Source organism: Benincasa hispida, unplaced genomic scaffold, assembly GCF_027475165.1.
Source record: "Benincasa hispida cultivar pf3 unplaced genomic scaffold, pf3_genome.v1.1 HicScf864, whole genome shotgun sequence".
Taxonomy (NCBI): Eukaryota; Viridiplantae; Streptophyta; class Magnoliopsida; order Cucurbitales; family Cucurbitaceae; genus Benincasa; species Benincasa hispida.
The window spans coordinates 29,853-41,013 of NW_028327003.1; the positions used below are offsets into that span (position 1 = coordinate 29,853).

General features: G+C 35.4%; 2 long non-coding RNA genes across 3 annotated transcripts; one reads left to right on the plus strand and one right to left on the minus strand.

Annotated features, from left to right (window-relative positions):
• Positions 1 to 1,267: 1,267 nt before the first annotated feature.
• LOC150029856 (uncharacterized) lies at positions 1,268 to 1,527 on the minus strand. Its single transcript, XR_016527297.1, has 2 exons — positions 1,389 to 1,527; positions 1,268 to 1,301 (listed from the first exon to the last, which is right to left on the minus strand). It is a non-coding gene; the product is annotated as an uncharacterized LOC150029856 (long non-coding RNA).
• Positions 1,528 to 2,642: 1,115 nt separating this feature from the next.
• LOC150029857 (uncharacterized) lies at positions 2,643 to 5,303 on the plus strand. 2 transcript variants are annotated; one of them, XR_016527296.1, is made up of 3 exons: positions 2,643 to 2,779; positions 2,919 to 3,034; positions 4,997 to 5,303. It is a non-coding gene; the product is annotated as an uncharacterized LOC150029857 (long non-coding RNA). The 2 variants fall into 2 exon arrangements; XR_016527295.1 differs by lacking the exon at positions 4,997 to 5,303 and having other exon boundaries at positions 2,919 to 3,090.
• The last annotated feature ends 5,858 nt before the right edge of the window (positions 5,304 to 11,161 follow it).

The following is an 11,161-nucleotide window of genomic DNA, read 5'->3' on the forward strand; positions in this document are numbered from 1 at the left end:
TAGTTCATGTAGTCTCCTTACAAAGAACATATGAGAGCAGCATCCTGAGGTATTTAAAAATATCTTCGATAGAGGATTGATATTCAGGAAGTCCGACAGACGGTGCATCGAGGTATACACGGATGCAGATTGGGCAGGCTCTGTGGTAGACAGAAAGTCGACATCAGGATACTGTACCTTCGTATGGGGTAACCTTGTTACACGGAAGAGTAAGAAACAAAGAGTTGTTGTCAGAAGTAGTGCCGATGCTAAATACAGGGCCATGAGTCTGGGGATATGTGAGGGAATTTGGCAGGAAAATGTCCTAAGTGATCTCGATCAACGTCATGATGGTCCTATGAAACTCTATTGTGATAACAAAACCGCAATAAGTATCGCAAACAACCCAGTACAACATGACAGAACGAAGCATGTGGAGATTGATAGACATTTCATCAAGGAGAGACTTGACAGTAACAACATTTGTATTCTCTATATTCTTTTCAGTCAACAAATTGTAGATGTTCTGACGAATGGGCTTCCCAGACAGTTTTTTGACTCTTGTATTAGCAAGTTGGGCCTCATTAATATCTATGCCCCAACCTGAGGGGAGTGTTGAAAATAGGGTTTTAACTCTAGGGGCATTTTTGTCTTTTTACTATACTCTAGGGTTTCCCTCTTTTCTATTTAAGCATGTAACCTCTGTGTATCCTATGTATCAAAAATTATAATAAGAAACTTCTATACCGTGGTTTTTTCTCCCTATACTAGGGTTTTTCTACGTAAACCTCTGTGTGCATCTTTTCTCTCTATTTTCTTTCTTTTTCATCACCTTTTATCAATTAAACCAAAGATTTCTAAATCTCCAATATTTCAAACTCAAATTTAAATCCACCAATTGAATTAAATCCAAATTTTAAATCTTGAACACCTAATTTAAATTGGATCATCTTAGTCTCAATAATTCGATTTTAGCCTCAACGCTCAACATAACACCCAAATAATTTAAGATAATTAAATTAAAAATTACCTAAAAATTTGAGATGTTACATGAGTTTTGCCCTCCCATGTTTTAGCCATCCTCTTCAATGTCGCTTGTGCTCTAGTCAAACTCGAGTCCCTCTTTAATGTTACCTCACACTCCCTTGCTTTCACCTTCATGGTCAACGCTCGCCAATCCACTTCCATAACTCCTTAGGTATAACTATTGCATTTTGAGCTCAATGTCCTCACCTCTCAAGTCTAGAGGGAAGAAACTTTCCACAATCATGTTGTCAACTCGCCTACCTTCAACTCCACTGCTTTATATGTATACCTTACACCTTCAAAACGAATAACTCCGACTCAGTTAACTTATGAATTTGAAAATACTTGTTCACTCTAAATAACCACAAATTTAGATCTGTTACATTGAACACTGTCATCTCAACCATCTTGAACTTGCTCCAATTGTATCCTCCCTCTTTGATCTCGTTCGTTGTTTCAATCAATGATATCTCCTGCACCAATTGTGGTGATTCTACGAACTTCTTTGCCTCTTTGGTCCCCTACTCGACTCTTCTACCATGGTAGACCCTGAATTTTTGTTCATCTGCATCTCCATCTCTGTAGCCAAAGTGTCACTCTTTTTTGAGTGTTTTTCGATGTTCATTGCTGCTGCTCTGCTAGGCTTTCACATTCAACCGTTCTGCATCCTTTGACAATATTGCAAGAGTCTCTTCCATTTTCAGTAACTTCTTAACATCCTACTTAGTACTTCCGGTTTCCCTATCTGTTATTTCCATCCTTTCCTGCAACTTCTATGCTATTTCCTAATCTTCCCAGGTTGATTGCTTTTGTAAGATATTCCTTTACAATTATTGATATTTAAGATAGGGAAAAAGCCCCAAGGCAATACAGTCTCTCAGCCCTTCGAAAAAGGGTTGAGGCTGAGTATCTCTCAGACTTGAATACTGAAAACATGGAAAATGAAAATACTACCCTCAGCATATTATTACTCCCCACCTAATAAACTGCGGACACAAACGACCAGCTACAGCATTCCTCAATCCTTGTTCCCAACAGTAAATCTCCATACGCTCTCATAGTCATAACTAACTTGCCTCCTCGGACATTACCATTTTAAACCTCTTGTATTGATACAATATTGGTGGGGCCTAGCAGTAGCCTTATTTTAGATGTATGTTTTAATATTCTGTTTCAGATAGTTTTTTCTTTCCTGTTCAGTTAAATCTCTCACTCTAGACATATACATATATTGGATATTTCTGCATTCTTCATCTTCCTTCCAACATTAATTAAACTACCAGAAGCTTTGCGAAGCTAATCTATTTACTTCAGAGATGAACATCTCATAATAAGTAATATGGGAAGTTTACCAAGAACTTTATTTGACTTATTTTTGTAATACAACCTTGTGTTTCTATGAGGGCTTTGGAGGATTGATCGGTTGGTCATATCTGATTCTGGCATTCATTTCCTTGTGACTTATGAACAGGAGAAACAACTGTGCAAATCAAGTTACCTTCATCAGCATATATACAAATGAATGAAGCAGCGTGCTGCTTCTGCATTTCGATGTTTGCATGTCTTAACCTTTTATGATAACTCCAATGTTACAATATATATTATATATTCAGCAACATAACATTCTTTATCTTTGGAAACTATGTACTTGACATGTTCTTCCCTGATGCTCATATTGTGCGGTCTCAGTGATTGGCATGTCCCTTATAAATTGTCCTTTGATATGATGGCAAATGAGAGTCCTGTTGTTGCCCCGGCAGTTTGATTGAGTGATGTATATATTCATTTCATGTTCATCTTTTTCTTACTTCCACAAGTTTCAATTTTATTGTAGGTTTTTTCATCTTTTGATGGATTTGTGCATTGTGGAATAATGATCTCTAATTTATTATAGTTTTTTCATCTTTTGATAGGATTTGTGCATTGCGGAATTATGCAAATCTCTTCTGTAGGGAATTTCAGCTACAATTATCATCAGCTTGCATCGAAAATATGTATGGTTGTCACTCAGTATGAAACTTATTGTGATGTAAGTTTTACTCTAGAGTGATTTTGAGATTGTTCCTTTGATCATGTTTAAAATCATTTTAAAACATGTATTTAATCACACAATAAACTTTTAAATGCAACTTTTGTATCATCAAAATTGATTTTGATTGATGAAAAGCATATTTTGAAGTGGTTTTAAGAGTAAGAAAAGTGATCTTAACCGTTTTAGAATTAAGGTTAGCAACGGTAAAGAAGATTCAATGAGATTCAACCTAAAGAGAACCACCATGACCTTCAAGGATGGATTTCTCCTCATGACTTGATTGTGGCCATCCACTGATTGAGTGGATTGGATGGCGTTCGGTGAGTGATGTTTGTGGGTTAAATACTTTCCCAAATATGCATTTGGCCTTTTCTGATTTGGAGAATGCGCATGTGACATGTGCATTTGATGTCGAAGACAATGCAATCAAAGTTTTCCTTCTATTTTACATAGGGTTACAATGATGGAAAAAAACAAGCACATCTTTGTAGAATAATTGTTTGAAATAGGTGGATTGTAAATTCAATCATAAATCAAGTTCCTTTCGGGTTAGTAAGAGGGTGAAGTTTCATTGTTTAACTCTTGGAGTCAGCACTTATGGGAACTACTCATCTACTATCCTCTGAGAAAGAATGAATTTCGTCTTAATTTTCTAGTTTCCCTTTCTTTCCTTTCTGGAGTTCACAGCTTCTTGTTTTTTTATCAAGTCTCCAAAATGGTGAGTATATTGAGGTAACTCAGGTCACTCTCACTCATGCAAATTAAAAGACGAGTCCTTAGAAGTAGAGATGCTCGCGAGGTGGGGCAAGGACGGGGAAGTCTTCCCTCTCCCCGTCCCCACTTCTCTATTCCATTCTTAGCATTGTCTTCTGTAGTCAACCCTTCTTGTACTGCCATTCTTAGCGATGGAATTAGAACATTATAGTTCTATCTTAAATATTACAACATTTAAGGAGTTAAAAGTAATAAGATCTTTAAATTATAGATAAAAGTTGGGGCGAGGCGAGACATGGGGTCGGAGGCGGGGAATATAACCCCCATCCTCGGCCCTAAATGGTAAACGGGAAAAGAAATTCCCCACTTCCCCATTCTCGTATTAGGGGATTCTCCATCCTGTTCGGGGTGGGTTCTTGTGGGATTTTTGGACATCTCCACTCATAGACAAAAGTTTATAACTCACTCAGGATTAAGCTCAAGTTACTCTTATGAAATATTAATTTGATCAATTAAGGAATTTACGAAGAGATTAAATATTCCACAATCTAATCATATTCAAACTCTTTGTATATGATACCCTCACTCACTTTTATCCACATGAACGATTTTGATCAAATTGTTTTTAACAATTACAAAGTGTGTCATATCCATAGTACTATCAAGATAAGACACTTAGCCTTATCCACATACTATAGACCCTTGATGATAAGCAAATAACGGGCAATGATTAGGAGTTGGAGCATTAAAAGGTTTTACTTATTAGAGAATTTATTTTGTATTTTTAAATCTTCTAAAATTATAATGGTTGGATCCCAATCCATGGAAAGGATCGAGTTTGCTCTTGAACTCAAAAAAGGAGCAACGTAGCGATTTGACTCTAATTCTTGGAAAGAACCTCAGAAGATCTTTATTTAAAATCTTAGGAAACACTTGGAAAAGTGGAGTAGGTCGAATTTGATTGAACTACTATAAAAATTACGATATCTTCTTTTTAACTCTTTTCTTCTTAATTTTGTAATTAATTTTAGTTGCATGCTCTAAATTATTTTTTCTTAATCATTTGAGATTGATTAATTTATTGTTCCATACCTTTTTTTTCTTTTTTTCTTTTCTTTTTTATCAATCTTATTATTTAACAGTAATTAGGATTTTTATTAATTTATTTAATAAATTAAAGAGTCTAATTGGCTTAATTTGAGCCTACTTAAGAAAAAGTGCAATAAAATCTTATTCACCCCTCAGGCTTGCCATACCGATCCAACAAGATCATCCTCGAGGAATTTGACATCATCTACATGTCTATCTTAAAAATGTAAAACCATAGGAGGTAGTATAAAAACGCTCTTTAAGTGGATACTATCATAAGAGACCTTCTTGCTCAATCACACACATCATACTTGTGATAGCATGCAAGCGTACGTATCACAGTAATAAATTTTGAATGTGGTATCATCCTTAGAGATTGGTGTTGTGAGAATTTTTTGTAAGCTATTGTTATGTACTTGCTAATTTTATTTGGATAATAAAAAAAAAAATGTTTGTTGTTGAAGTTATGTAAAACAATAAAATAGATCTAACATTTCAATGGGAAAATGATACCAGGGTGTCGTTCCATTATGAATTTCTAAACCGTTATTAACAAATGAATCAATTAATTAGATCGAATGAGCCTAGAAGTCTAAATTTAGGATATCTTTTATCAAGCTTAATCCCATCTAGCATGAATGTACCAATTTGAATTTCTTTTGAATGGTTACAACAATGTCGCGTTAAGATCTTTCAATTTCAGCTCCTATTATTGTTTAATCATTTTCATGCATTAGCAAATTAGTTTAATCACTTAGATCCAACTAAATTTCTCTTCAAAAGCAAAAAAATCAACCTAGAATAGAATTGTTTAATGACCAATCAAACAAAAGAATTTGCATAGAGAGATTAAAATCCAATCGTCATATAATTGATCCGAATGTTAATAATTAGTTCATTGTGAATTCATAACATGAACAACAACCTAGAAATAAGAGGATTAGGTACTCATGATTGTCAAAATGATAGATCTAATACGGAAATTTGTCATGGAAAGCAAGAAAGAAGGATAAATACTAAATCGATCTCCCTTCACCGTCACCGTGTTGCAATCTTTATCTCTTAACTCTCATCATTGAGCTGCTGATCGATCTCCAACAACGACTCTCTTGCTCAGACGTCTCTATTCTCTTTTAGGTAGAAATCCCAATGAAAAACTCTTGTCTATCAATCATTAGAAAACCTATTTTTAAAGAAGTTGTCTGTAACTATTCGACCCCCTAGGACTCAAGTTAGATCGTTACTAAACACATGCATGCATGAAATTTAAAACGACATCCTTTTATAGTGAAATAAATGCTAAATAAATAAACGGAACTCAAAATACTTTCATTAAATTTAGATAATAAAAACATACGATAGGGTACCCATAAATCATAAATGATAATAAATAGGTCTGAAAACAAATCTTAATAGTAAGTTTCAAACATCAAATTGAAAGTTGAAAAACATGGAAAGAAATCTAAATATCATGAGCGAAAGCATAAAACTGGTCCTTAGTGGCTCGTTCAAGGATTCCTCTTGTCATTCGCCAGCGCATCCTTGCCCTTACCTGAAACATAAACATGAGAAAGGGTGAGTATAAAATACTCAGTAAGTAACTCCACTACTGAGTCAAGCTAGGCGTCTATGTCCTCTAGATGCCTACCTCTGGTGGAACATAAAATTTCTCTAGTCCTCATGGGACACATACATACATGCAAAACTAGTTTCTATCCTACTGTAGTTAAATATGCCTACTACCTCTAGTGAATCCCGAAGGAAACACAATATCTGGTGAGTCCTGAAGGAAACACAATCTGGTGAATCTCGAAGGAAACACAATATCTGGGGAATCCCGAAGGAAACACAATATGGTGAATCCCGAAAGAAACACAATATGGTGAATCCCGAAGGAAATACAATATCTGGTGAATCTCGAAGGAAACACAATATCTGGTGAATCTCGAAGGAAACACAATATCTGGTGAATCCCGAAGAAAACACAATATCTAGTAAATCCCGAAGGAAACACAATATCTGGTAGGTATCTAACTAATCAGTAATGACACTATTACAGTCTCAACATCACAATTATTACAATATGGTTTTATAACATGCATATGCACCTCTATATCATGGCTATACAGCATGCATATACGCCTCTATATCCTCATATCAAATACACCCTTAGTGAATCAAGTATCACCTCTTACTAGCATGCAAGTCTCTACGTGCACAAATAGTTTAAGATTCTCATACAAGAACATATATCAGTACTATAATATCCATCTATCATGTTATCGTTCTGTCATAATATTCATCTATCATGCTGGCATATATCTAGTGTCTGGCCCGTGGGCAGTTCCAGTAGTAAGATTACTTACTTTGATATTAGGTTGAACCAAAAAGCAATTGAATCTTTGTGAAATTCTTGAATCTTTAATTGATTCAAATATTTGAGCAATTAACCCTTTCTAATCTCTACAATCTTTGAATTAAATCCTAGTACGTAAACTAAAAAAAAAATTAACCTTTAAGTTCACACCTAAGCGTTTAATCACGCCAAAATCAGCAACAAAACTTAATAACTTAATTTGTATAAATTACATTCGAACTGAACAAGTCACAAAGCCCCAAACCTTACCAAAATTCTTGCCGAAATCACCTTCACTCTGCTTAACAGCATGCTAACGACCGTTTAAACTCCTTCAAACTTTCAAATTCAACCTCCAAAATCACGATTGAAATGATAATTAAACTCGTTATTTATTAGGTATTCAAGATCCTCAACAAAACCATAAAAATCAATTAGATCTTATCCCAAAACTACGAACTTCATGACGACATTCGACAGAGGACAACAACTGGAAGAGAGGAGGACCAACGACGAGCAGATCCGACGACGTGAAGGCCGGAGTGGCACGATTGCAACTTGACGGAGGAAAGGATGTGGACGTCGGCGGTGCAGCAGTCGAAGTTCGTCTAAACTAGAGAGAAAGTGAGAAAGTGGGGAATGTGCCAATGGTGATCATCCGGACATATGGCTTGTTGGGAAGACACCTTGGGCTTCAAGAAAGTGAGATGGATGCACAAGAAGACATGCAATTTTAAGCATTATGTGTTGGCTAAGGAAGAGGAAGACACCTTGGATTGCGATGGTGTGAAGGTTGCGTTAATAGTGTGGGAAAAAGACACTTGGACATGCGGCCAAGCAGGAGGTGTCGGTCTTGGAGAGATTTTGGACGCCTATAAATAGGGCCAAGGACTTCTCTTCAGATCATAACTCAAATTCTCTTCAAATGACATTAAAAAGAGTGTAGAAGGCTGATTGTGAAGAAACTATGTGTTGATGAAAGTCGCATGCGTTGGTAGCAAAACCATGCGTCGGTCATAAAGTTCCAAGAGGAGGATATATTGTCGGACAGTGAAGTCTGGAAGTAGCATCAACTTGGGACGAGGATATCTTCTAGCATACTCGTGCGTTTGGCAATTCCAAAGCCACTTGAAAGCTCTGAGAGTCTAGTTTTCAGGGTAGGACTGTCGGAGAAGAAGCTCTAAGGAATCGAGCTGGAGAATGAGGAAAAGACAGAAGGGTTGAGCTGTCGGGTAAGCTTGGGCCAGTCTTGATGTTTAGAGCATGTTTTTAGAATGGAGTATCTCGAGATAAGGCTTAGAACTATGAGTAATTTGAGCTTTAAATTAAATCTGGATCTTAGGGTTCAAAAGGGAGCCTGAGGTAACCAAGGAACTTCTAGAGAGAGAGGTTCCTAAACGACCATGGTGAGTGACTAAATAATTACAATGTTTTAAAGAAACCATGTTTTAAAGATAGATTATTCTCATGCTAGCTAGTTTTACAAAGTAATTTCTAAGCAAACCATGAGTTATGTTTTAAACGCATGCCATGTATGAAAGTTTATGAAAAACTATTTATGTGTGTTTAAATACACCAAACATGTGTTAATATCTTTAAAGACATGTTTTCTATGCGTTATGTTTTACATACTTTAAAGAGAAAGTCATTTTATGACTAGTTTTACTTGAAACTTGATCCCGAAGAAAATTTGAGAAGGTATCCGAGCAGCTCGATACTGAAGGACAAGTTTTAAGAAGGTAACTGAGCAATAGTACCTAAGGTATGACGATACTTAGTATGGCCACATGCACGCAGGTAGTTAAAGTCAAAGATTGAACAAAAGGGTTCTCTTGACTAGTAGTTGACGTTGGGATTAAACCACAACAAGGTTATTCTCAACTAAGGAACAATTTTAATGTTTTCTGATAAAAACAGCTTTATATGCTTTATGCTTGGAAAATGTTTATACTGCAGTACAAGGTTGTTGTAGAAATTTATATTTCAGTTTAATCTCTTTATTGAGACTTTCGCATGAGAATCAGTTTTCTTTCTTAAGTCACTCACTGGGCTAGCAAGCTCACCCCGTTTTCAAATGTTTTCCTTTCCCTCAGGTAGCGCAGTCAAATCCCGGGAGGTAGCTCTATATCTGCTCTGCCACTAAAGGACAAAGATATATTAAACTATCTGTTAGGTGGTTACTGTAAATATTGAACACATGTGACAGTTGTTCATATAAGGACTAATGTTTTGGGCATTGGGACTTGTGAAACTAGTAATGTAATCTCTCTAAATATGTTGTGTGTTTAAACTTAATGTATTTGGCCTAAGAGGCATCCGCTGTATATGAGTTGCATGTTGGTAGCAGAGTTATTTTCCGTTAGAGTTATTAGGCAATAAGTGTCAACAAAAGGGTTGATAACTGCTGCAGTCATGTCCTCTCCTAGGCTCAGATAGTAGTTTGGGACGAGGTGTGACAAGAGGTTTTTGTTTCCTACGTGATTCACCAGAGATTGGTGTCTTCTATGGGATTCACGAGATGTTAGTGATCTTCTTTGAGATTTCACCAGAGGTTTGTGGGTACATCTCACCAATGGTAGGCCGGGTTAAATTATTCACTAGATGATCATCCATGATAAGTAAAGGTTTTTGCATGTCTCATTAGAATGTTGCATTTATTAGACATAAATGCTTAGCATCCCAGTAATGAGTTACTTATTGAGTATTCTATACTCATCTTTTTTTATGATATGTTTTCAACTAAGAGCAAGGACATACCTACGAATGACAAAAGGAGTCCGTGACTGTGCCATTGGGATCAGAGAGATGCTTCGACTCATGTTTTAATGCTTTAAATTCCAGTCTTGATATTTGAACATAAAGTTCTATTGTTTGAAAATTTATTTTGAACTTATATTTTATTTAGATTTCATTAGAGGTTTGTATTTTCTTCGGGATTCACCAGAGGTTAATGATCTACTTCGGGATTTCACCAGAGGTTTGTGTTTCCTTTGAGATTCACTGGAGGTTTGTGTTTCTTTTAGGATTCCCTAGAGGTTAGTGATCTTCTTCGAGATTTCACTAGAGGTTTTTGTCTCCTACGGGATTCACCAGAGGTTAGTGTCTCTAATGGGATTCACGAGATGTTAGTGATCTCCTTTAGGACTTAACTAGAGGTTAGTGATCTCCTTCGGGATTTCACTAACCTATATATATTTAGGTTATATTCTTAAATTCCAAAACCCATATATATTCTTTCCTTTTCTTTTCTTAAATTCCAAAACCTATATATATTTGTTCCTTTTTCTTTTCTTAAATTCCAAAACCCTTATGTGTATATATATATATATTTTTTCTTTCCTTAATAAATATGTCATATCAAACTCAAATCTTTCACCTCTTCTCCAATTAATTAAATAAACCTAAAAATAAATTCACCAACTTTAAATCACTTCTTTCCAAAAATTCTAAATCCCAAAATTAAATTCTAACTTTCCAAATTAACTTGAATCCAAATTTATAAATCTTTTTAAGTACTTAATAATTATTTCCAAATAAACCAATTATCTTTTCCTAATTATTTACTTAAATTTTGGATCCAAGTTCCAAAATTAAAGAGGGTAAAATCTTAAAATCACAATTTCCTCTTTTCCTTTTCAAAGTTCACAAAAACTCAAAATTTTTTTTACAAATAATTCAATTATCCCTTCCAATTAATTTAAAACTCATATTCAAAACATTAACCAATAAAACTTCTTCAACTGTAACAATTTGTTTCCAAATTCCAAAGATTAGGAAACTAAAACTTAGCAATTTGAGATAATTAACTTAATTTTTTCTAAAAAAAATTGGGATGTTACATTGTCACAGCGTCACAACGCTCGGAGACGACATTGCGACACTGTCTAATAGGCAGAGTGACGCATGTCCTTCTTTCTGGAGAATTGCAACGCTCTGAGGTAGCTTTACGCTACCCTGTTTTTGAT